Source organism: Parasteatoda tepidariorum, chromosome 2 (assembly GCF_982258835.1).
Source record: "Parasteatoda tepidariorum strain Cologne lab strain chromosome 2, Ptep-v5.0, whole genome shotgun sequence".
NCBI classification, from domain to species: Eukaryota; Metazoa; Arthropoda; class Arachnida; order Araneae; family Theridiidae; genus Parasteatoda; species Parasteatoda tepidariorum.
Genome location: NC_141756.1, coordinates 98668609 through 98679680, shown reverse-complemented (window position 1 = coordinate 98679680; position 11072 = coordinate 98668609). Strand labels below are relative to the sequence as shown.

At 30.2% G+C, this 11072-nt stretch overlaps 2 long non-coding RNA genes across 2 annotated transcripts; both read left to right on the top strand.

Moving 5' to 3' along the window:
• The first annotated feature begins 266 nt into the window (after positions 1-266).
• On the top strand, positions 267-9529 carry LOC147815943 (uncharacterized). Its single transcript, XR_015431472.1, has 3 exons — positions 267-552; positions 1074-1215; positions 9264-9529. It is a non-coding gene; the product is annotated as an uncharacterized LOC147815943 (long non-coding RNA).
• LOC147815944 (uncharacterized) lies at positions 1532-5692 on the top strand. The gene is made up of 3 exons (XR_015431473.1): positions 1532-2202; positions 4663-4812; positions 5604-5692. It is a non-coding gene; the product is annotated as an uncharacterized LOC147815944 (long non-coding RNA).
• Positions 9530-11072: the final 1543 nt, after the last annotated feature.

Genomic DNA, 11072 nt, shown 5'->3' with positions numbered 1-11072 from the left:
AGATTTTTAAGGTATACCAGGTTTATTTTCTTACACTTGCAACAAAAGAGGTATTTTTGAGGTATAAAATTTTTTTACCTTATTTCAACTAACGATAAAAAGGTATTTATTGAGGTATATGAAGTCATTTTATTTATACCTAAGCTTATTTTGAGGTTGTTTTAAATTCACTTCAAATCATCCAGACTGATAAGATGATTTTTAAGGTGTACGAGGTTGTTTCTCTTACACTTGTAACAAAAGAGGTATTTATGATCTATAAAAAAATCAACCTTATTTCAACTAACGAGAGTGAGGTAATTACGAGGTATAAAAAATATACCTTTTTTCTACTAACGATATTGAGGTATTTATGAGGTATAAAAAAATATACCTTATTTCAACTAAAGAGAGTGAGGTATTTATTGAGGTGTTGAAGTCATTTTATTTATACCTAAGCTTGTTTTAAGGTTGCTTAAAGTACACTTCATATTAACTAACTCACTTCCCAGAGTTCCATGCGAGCCGGCAAATGGCGTGTGTGTTGACAATCGAAAGTCTATTCGAAATTCGGTAAATGTGCTTGACATTTATTAATTTAGTTTTATCACTTTTAATCAAATATGCTTCAATTTTGAAACTTAAATTTTATTATTTTTGTTTTAACGACGCGTCCTGATCTTAAATAATTTAAGTTGGAGGATATTCTTAGAGGCTATCGTTGTAGGCTTAGCAATAAGAGAGAATAACCGAAATATTTCTCGTCACTGTTTTGGGTAACATTACTGGTGAATCGTTACAGCAGGTTATGCACAGTATATTTTATTGTTTGTAGTTCAGTCAAATAGAACTATTCTTTTTATTTTGCTTAAATGTATATGTTTTAACGTAGCTGTATGCACGCTGATTAATTGAGAAAAATGTTCACAATTTCTCTTATAAATAAATCATTGAAAATTGAAAGATTTTTAAAATAGCAATTTTGCTTTGAAATTCTACTATAGCTGTATGCTTATCGTTTGGATATTTGTTGCAAAGTTTATATTATTGTTTATATATATATACCAAGTTTTTATATATATATATATTTACAGAGCTTATCCACAGTTCCCTGATATTACTGAGATGGCCTAGGCTGTAAATAGCACATGCGCGGCGGCGCAGAAGAAGAGACAAGCAAGCTACTGCTCAGCCTTCCCCTAGGATATAGTTCTGAATTTATACCTAAAAGAAAAAGTAATCTCTCCTAATAAACTACAGAATTTATGTAATTGTTGATAACAATAGTTTGCTAGATATTTGATAATTGAAAACTAGTAACTGTACTCGCTCCTGTGCCACAGGTCCTGGGTTCGATCCTCGGGCCGGGCAAGGTTGACTCAGCCTTTCATCCCTTCAGTGGGTCGATAAATGAGTACCAAGCATGCTTGGGAACTAAACACTGGGGGTTCCGCATTCGGCTGACCACCTAACCGGAACATCTGCTCTTGCACTCCAGAGCCCAAGGTCAAGAAAACTGAGATGGGCACAGTAGGCCTTGGCCCTCTATACCCTTATGAAAATTTAAGGTATATTTAAGGTTGATTTGAGGTATTTTTGAGGTATTAAGGTTGTTTTGAGGTATATTTGAGGTATATTTAAGGTTGCAGAGAAAACAGAAATAAAAATTATACCTCGTAAAGGTTGTAATTAAGGTGTACGAGGTTGATTTATATATACTTCAGCTTATTTTGAGGTTGTTTTAAATTCACTTCAAATCAACCAGACTGATAAGGTGATTTTTAAGGTATATCAAGTTGATTTTCTGATACTTGTAATAAAAGAGGTATTTTTGAGGTATAAAAAATTGACCTTAGTTCAACTAACGAGAGTGAGATATTTATTGAGGTATATGAAATCCTTTTATTTATACCTAAGCTTATTTTGAGGTTGTTTAAAATTCACTTCATATCAACCAGAATCATGAGGCAGTTTTTAAGGTTCACCAGGTTGTTTTTTTTACACTTGTAACAAAAGAGGTATTTACGAGGTATAAAAAATATAATTTTTTCAACTAAAGAGAGTGAGGTCTTTATTGAGATGTATGAAGTCATTTTATTTATACCTAAGGTTGTTTTAAGGTTGTTTAAAGTACACTTCATATCAACTAGCTCACTTCCCAGAGTTCCGTGCTAGCCGGCAAATGGCGTGTGTGTTTACAATCGAAAGTTTCTTTAAAATTCGGTAAGTGTGCTTGACATTTATTAATTTAGCTTTGTCACTTTTAATCAAATATGCTTCAATTTTCAAACTTAAATTTCATTATTTTTGTTTTAAAGACGCGTCCTGATCTTACATTATTTAAGTCGGAGGATATTCTTTGAGGCTATTGTTGTAGGCTTAGCAATAAGACAGATCAATCTAAATATTTCTCGTCGCTGTTTAGGGTAACGTTACTGGTGAATCGTTACAGCAGGTTACGCACAGTATATTTTATTGTTTGTAATTTATTCAAATATAACTATTCTTTTTGTTTTGCTTAAATGTATATGTTTTAACGTAGCAGTATGCAAGCTGATTGAGTAAAAGGTTCATAATTTCTCTTATAAATAAATCACTGAAAATTGAAAGTTAACAGTTTTTATGTATTGCAGGTAATAAAACAAATAAATAATACTATTGTAAGGAACGAAATGCATATTTGTTGCCTTCAACAAAAATCTAACATACATATTTAACTAATAAAATAAACATATACAATAAAAATTGCAATCAGGGTAAATACATCACACAAAAATTTTAATATTTCTTCAAAAGTTGCATTTTCATAAAAATATATATTTACAAACATGAAGAAAAAAAACAATCCTGTTTTTCGAAGTAAATATTCATTTTTTTAAATTAATGTTTACTATTAACAGGTGATTCTAAGGTAGGAAACAAGTTTACCATATCAAATCAACAAATTTCATAAAAAAATATATGAGAATTCCTAATAAAATCTGAAATTTTTTTTAATAAAAATATATGTAATATGAGATAAGATTCAAGCTAATTTTAGTGAACTAATTTTTTAACCCCCCTCACAAATTAATAAAGCAAACTTCATAAATTTTCATAATCTGAAAAATATTTTGTTTTTAAACTCCAGAAATGATGAGAAATTAGAAATTCTAACATTATCGCAGAGAAAGAAAAGAATTTTTTTTATTTTTAAATGTGCAGAGTAAGTAAAAATATAACGCTAATAAATAAAGAATTTTGAAAATTAAATTCTAATAACATTAAATTATGTAAGGATCACAGAAAACTATAATATCAATGAAAAAAAAATCAGAACCGAATAATTTCGGTAATAATAAGTGATTGATATTAACAGCGATTACATTATATATAAGCAGGGATTACTGAACTTACATATACATTGCCTCTAGAGAGAAAAAAGTTATTCTAATTCTAGATTGTTCACCACATTAGCAAAATAAATTTTTCCAGTGTCATCGCACTGGATGGAAATACAAACAGAAGATATATTTGTCACAGGAATTAAGTTAAAGTTGCCAGAATTAGTTACTTGTGTAATATGGCTTAGTTCAACATTAAAATTAAGATTAAGAGAACGCATCTTTTCATCAGAAATCATTTCTTCAATAACACCATAATAATTCCAGCAACAGCATATTGAATTCTGACAAGTACAAGTTACTAAAATTTTTACGAAGAAATTAATGCAGCCTAGTTTAAGTTTACTTGCCCTTTTATACATAAGCTTGGTTTAGTTGAGTATCTTAAAAGTATTTGTATGTGTATCACCTATTAAATAATATCTGAAGTTAGTTAGCAAAAAGGCAACTATAGGTGAAGGAAAACTGGCATCCATTTAAAAAATTCTCATGCAAAATTCAAACTTTTTGTCCGTTTAGTCCACTAAGGCAACGCCCCGCTCTTCCGTGCCACAGGTCCTGGGTTCGATCCTTGGGCCGGGCAAGGTTGACTCAGCCTTTCATCCCTTCAGTGGGTCGATAAATGAGTACCAAGCATGCTTGGGAACTAAACACTGGGGGTTCCGCGTTCGGCTGACCACCTAACCGGAACATCTGCTCCTGCATCCCAGAGCCCAACGTCAAGAAAACTGAAATGGGCACAGTAGACCTTGACCCTCTATGGGCTGTCGCGCCACTGTGTTTAGTTTTATTTTAGTTTTTAGTCCGCTAAGGCAAAATCTTGAATATTATTCTAGATCAACATGATGCAGTTTAATATTTTGGAATGATTTTCAATTTATTTTTAATGAGACTCGTGAAGACTCGTAAAGAGACTAAAAGAACATGAAAACTTTTCGTATAAATAGTGTGCTCTAATAAAATAGTTTTTATCTTTAATCCACAAAGAATATTGTATAAAACAAATTTACTGAGTACAGCTATTCCAAAAAAATAATTTTATTATTTCAATTAAATATTAAAATCATTTTGGTGAACCTATACTTAATCTGCCTATATTGTAGTTAAAAAAGTTTAAAAGTATTATTGACTCTGGATTTTTGTTGTCAACATTAGTAACTTATCAAAGTTAGATAAATATATATTTCAATTTCCTTCAATTTCTTAAAAAAAAATCTCATCTGAAAATTTCCAAATGAAACTTGCTATGCAACTTTTATATAACTTGATTTTACTCAACTTGAACATGCAACTTTTACAGAGCTGCTCCGTAAATAGCATCCAGAATTTCAAGGTTTGAATAAGGCTGTCATTAATACGTGCTCTGCAGCTAGGAGGAAGTGGAGACTAGTAACTGGAGAGCCTTCCCCTGGGAGTAACTCTAAATATACATCAAAAAGAAAAAAGACAAGTAAATTATTCTCCTTTGATTCAATGAAATCTTTTCACGTAAAAAATTACTGATAAAGTTTGCATGATCTTTGATTTTTGAAAACATTATTTTATAGCATTATCTTAAATTATTCTCTCAGGCAAGTAAACATATAAACTTAATGTTGCTTTTATTTCGATGGGGCATGAAAAACACAAAACATTGATGTTCTACATTCTTTTATTAAAAGATGATTGATTCTTGATCACATTAAATAAAAGGTTGAAAATGACCTTTTGTTTTTAAAAACCTTACGTGATAGACAATTATTTTCGGAATCAGCAGCATTGAGAATTGGTTTTAGTACAATTTCTTTTGCGAAATTGGACTAAAAATTTAAACAAGCAGGCCAGTGTAATTGAATTTATTCAAAATTTGTTGAGAAAAAAATTTAAATATCAGCATAACAATCCATAATTAAAAATGGTCGGTTGAATTATTGGAAAATTAAGAATTTCAATAAGCGTGTTATTTCTACAGCAGTTTTTATATGCATCTAATAGAAAAATTAGCTTTTTTAAGTGATATGTTTAAACAGTCAAAATAAAGAATTGAAATATACTGGGAGGAGAGTTTTGCAGGTCATTATTATTATTCTTATTCGTCTGCTGTTACTAAAGAAACCATTTATTTATTCAAAATTGAATAGAAATAATAATAAAAGGTGATTTATGCAACGAAATAAGCTTTAAAATATTATTCTAATCTTTTAAAATTTGTCATTATCAATGTAAATATGACTCTCGCTAATTCAAATTTTTAATTTATAGGTTCCAATGCTCCAAATAACGTAAGCACAGCAAACTTGCAGAAGAAGCAGAGTAATTGTCAAGAATTTTGATTTCTTGAACGAAAAATTAAGTTTTTTTTGTTAATAAAAGTTTTTATTTGTAAGCTGGCTAAATTATTTAAATTTGCTGTTATTTCGCTTTTACAAAAAATTAGCGCCTTTAACATCTGTTCTATATAAATGAGTTCCCACATTTTTCTGAAACAAATGTATCCTCTTTTCACGATAGTTTAATTGAAATTATTAAAATTACAGAAACATTTGAAATGCTCTTTTAAGGTTTATGAGTCAGCATACTTAACATTATTCAACTCCACATGTTAATTCAAGATTAATAAATTTTATGAACTATTTAACTGCAAATTAGCACAAGGTTCACAAACTATAAATTAAAGGCGTTAAGGGAAAATTCCTATTCTGAATTGTGTGAGGAAGAATACATTCCAATGGGTTGTATTTCAAAATTAAAGGAAGATATATTCTTTGCATTGCATTTTACTTTTCTTCACACAATACATGGAAATCAGTCGAAAATTCTTTCGAAAGAAAGATTCATCCGTATTCCGCCTATGTGTTTAGAAAATAGTTTCTTAGCATCAGGATTAGCAGTGAAAATTAAGACAGACCGTAAAAAGTTAATAAGTAATTACCACCTAATGTGTAACATTAAAAACTCCAACCATCAGAGTGATAAATACCTCTACAAGTGAAAAGATATATATTTTAGGTTAAAAATTAGCAGTCTAAGGAGAAATATTTTAATTATATTTAATTACCAGCATTAGCATAAAAAAATATAACCTGAAGGGAAAAATGGCATATTTTAGTTTGATTAAAAAAATTTCCTTTACAAGCATAAAAACCTATATTTGAGGTGAAAAATAATACACCTTACGTTAGTAAAAAATCACCTTTCCAACTATCAAAAATTACACCTGAGGTAGATTTGAAATAACCTGAAGAGTAAAATGACATGCCTCAGGTTGAAAAATATATACCTCTACAAGCATAAAATTAGATACCTGAGGTTGAAAAATAATTACCTGAGGTCGAACAACATACACCTGAGGTTGATTTATAATAACCTGAAGTGTAAAATGACACACCTTAGGTTGTTGAATAAATACTTCCACAAGTGTAAAAAAATATATTTCAAGCTGATAAGTAATAACCTAAGGTCGAACAAAATATACCTGAGGTTGATTTGAAATAACCTGAAGTGTAAAATGACACACCATACGTTGAAAAATATATATCTCTACAAGCATAAAATTAGATACCTGATGTTGAAAAATAATTACCTGAAGTGGAACAAAATACACCTGAGGTTGATTTATAATAACCTGAAGTGTAAAATGACACACTTTAGGTTGTTGAATAAATACTTCCACAAGTGTAAATAAATATACTTCAAGCTGATAAGTAATAACCTAAGGTTGAAAATGAAACACTTTAAAGTAGTAAATATCTACCTCACCCCAGATGTAAAATTAAACACCTCAAGTTGAAACATATATACCTCTGGAGGTATATATTAAGGTATATTTGAGGTTGGTTTTGAGGTATTCATTTGCACCCTTTTCAACCTCAACGACGTCTTTAAATAACAACCTCCTTTATACCTTTAAAATATACCTTGTTTATACCTCATTTATACCTCGATTTTTTCATAAGGGTAGGCTGTCGCGCCACTGAGTTTAGTTTAGTAACTGTACTAGTTCACTTCTTCATGTTTGATCACAAAACTGCTATTTTCACTACATGTTATTTTCTCGCATTTTACCCACATTAATTATTTACTAAGCAGATTGTTATTACTTTTTAGAATATTGGGCAGAATGAAATTAAATCCGATTTCAAGTTTATATGACAATTTGTTTCAAGGTTATGAGCTTTTTCATGCAGCTGTTTATGGTTCACTACTTCAAAAATGTGCGACTTTCGGAAATCTTAAATATTTTAGAAATAAGTCAGAATAGTATGCAATTTTAATCCTGAATTGAATAAAATCAATTGCAAATAAAAACATTTATTGTTGAAAGTAATATGCATTATTTTGAGTTTCATCCTATGGGATGTGTATTTATATTTAAACAAGTGTTTGTAACAACTAACTATTAGTTTTATTCTGCTCGGTATTATAAGTTATATAGGAGATATTATACTCAACTTATTTTAAAAGTATTATTTCAAATCATTCTCTCTTAGACATTTTCCTCACATAAAATTACTCACAACTTTAAAATAAATGCTCCTTATCAGAATGTAATTTGTTCTATTCAATTGAGTGTAAAAAAAGAATAAAAATTGGTACATAACTTTAAAATTTTAATTTATTAAACGATTGTAGATTCTAGATTACATTGATTTAAAATTATTAAAATAACTATTTTTTAAGAAACTCTGATGTGATTGACAATAACGTAAGTCCTTTTCAGAATCAGCGTCAAAAATTTTAAAAAAAGCTGCTAGTTTCATGAAGTCTGACAAAAAGCTGAAAAATATAGACTAGGTTTATAGAGTTTAAAGATTTTTAAAAAAGAAAGGGGAGGAAATCTAATTATTAAACTTACCATAATGTTACAGATGTATAGAAAAATAAAAAGTGTTAAAATTGCATAATAAGATTGGAATTATACAGGGTGTTTATAAAGTCCCGGACCCATTTTGATGTTTAATAACTCATAAAATAATAAAGATAGATTAAAATTAATAACATTAATGGTTAGATAGACTCAAAAAGTTTCATGACCCTTGTCAATGAACTTCCACGTGTGCCCCCTTCGTCGCACGGAGAATATCAAGTCGATGGTCAGTTTCACGAGAGGTAGCTTTCTTTTTTACAGAAAAGACAATCTCATCAGTCGTATACTTAGACATGTTGGAAAACTTCGTATTTCCCCAACTAGAAGAGCTTCAACCACATGTCTTTTTGCAACAAGATGGTGCACCACCTCATTGGGGTATCATCGTTCGTAGTTCTTTGAATGACCATTTTACAGGAAGATGGATTGGGCGAAGAGGTCCAATTCCTTGGCCACCCAGATCACCTGATATAACGCCGCTGGACTTTTTTCTTTGGGGATTTGTAAAGGACAATGTTTACAGGAGGATTGTGTCGAACATTGATGGCCTAAAAGCCAGAATTACAACCGCAATAACCTCTGTGGATGCCGACATGCTTGCCGCTACCTGGCGTGAAATTGACTATCGACTTGATATTCTCCGTGCGACGAAGGACGGAGGAACACGTGGAAGTTCATTGACAAGGTTCATGAAAGTTTTTGAGTCTATCTAACCATTTATGTTATTAATTTTAATCTATCTTTATTATTTTATGAGTTATTAAACATCAAAATGGGTCCGAGACTTTATAAACGCCCTGTATATTTGAATTTCTGTAAATGTTGTTAATGGTAATACTGTCTTCAGTGTATTTTATTTTGTGTCTGTGATACATGTCATGCTTTTTAGCTACGAGGATTGAATAGAAATGGCAGAAGATATTTATCTGAAAAGGAAAATTAATTTCATCCAGTTAATTTAAATCATTAAAAAAAATACTTTCTAATATTTTAAGACCTGCCACTATTATTGTAAATATGACTTTGTTACTAATTTATATTTTTTTTCCTTTTAGGTTCCAATAATTACAAGTTTCAACATGTAGACGGAAGCAGTATTTAAAATAATTTTGTTGGTTTGTAAAAAAAGTGAAATTTTAGTTTTAAATAAAAGTACTTCGAATTTGAGCTGACTAATTATTTAAATTTGTAGTTTTATAGCTTTAAAAATTCAAGCACCTTAGACAACTATCTTCTAAAAATACGAGTATGAGTTCCCATAAATAATTTTTACTAACTGTGGAATTTGGATAAGTGTTATTTTAAGATGATTTAAATCAATCTATTAAAATTATAGAAGAATTATGCATTTGAAATCTTCTTTTATAGCTTAACAAAGGAAGCAATTACTGCCGAAGGTTTAATATTAAAAATTTCAGGTTGATAAATTATCTCTACTAGTGAAAAAAATGTAATGTACATTATTCTTCATATAATATATATAATACCTTTATATATATATTATATTTTTTATATAGTGAGTCTAAAAATTAATAAACTAGGTGGTCCGTATAACACCTCACCTTCGTAAGTGCTAAAAAAAACATCTTTGGTTGATAAATTAACACTTCTAAAAATACAGAAATATATACTTGAGGTTACGAAATAATAACTTAAGGTAGAACATGGAGCACATGGCGCTAATTAAAAATAACCTTTCCAATTGTTGAAAATACACTTCAGGTTGATTTATAACAACCAGAAGTGTAAAATGGCCCACCTTAGGCTGAAAATATATACCTCTACAAGCATAAAATTATATACCTGAAGTTGAAGAATAATTACCTGAGGTAAAACAAAATACACCTGAGGTTGATTTATAACAACCAGAAGTGTAAGACGACACACCATAGGTTGATAAATATATACCTATACAAGCATAAAATTATATACCTGAGGTTGAAAAACAATTACCTGATGTCGAACAAAATACACCTGAGGTAGATTTATAATAAGCTGAAGTGTAAAATGACACACCATAGGTTGAAAAATATATACCTCTACAAGCATAAAATTATATACCTGAGGTTGAAAAAGAATTACCTGATGTCGAACAAAATACACCTGAGGTTGATTTATAATAACCTGAAGTGTGAAATGACACACCTTAGGTTGTTGAATAAATACTTCCACAAGTGTAAAAAAATATACTTCAGGCTGAAACATATATACCTCTGGAGGTATATTTAAGGTATAATTGAGGTTGATTTTGAGGTATTCATTTGCACCCTTTTCAACCTTTACGACGTATTTAAATAACAACCTCCTTTATACCTTTAAAATATACCTCGTTTATACCTCATTTATACCTCGATTTTTTCATAAGGGAAGTCTGTGATGAACTTGATTGTAACCGTTAAAGTAAAGTTATGATCTAGCTACCTCATTCCATGAAACTTGTACGAATGTACGTCAACAGCAATCTCTTATCGATTGGTGATTGCAACATTCGAATACGCCATCTGGGGAGAGACCGGTTTCATGCCTTTAACTCTTCTCCCTTCCCTCTCCTCCTCTTTTCACCTTTTCTTAATATTTTTTTTAATTTTATTTAATGAAAATATATTTTAAAATTTTCGTGATATTTTTCATTAGAACTATGTTTAATGTAGTTTATAGTTCCATATAGTTTTCCAATTTAAAAGATTTTAATCTATAGGAAAATAAAGAGAAAAACTAACGTACTTCCTACCTCTATGGTCTCGCAGTGGACTGATCGTTAAGACGCGTTTCCCAGCAGATCACCGAAGTCAAGCATCACTGGCTGCGGTCAGTGTGCGGGTGGGTGACCACTTGCATCAGTCTGCGTAGGGACCGAGGGTGTG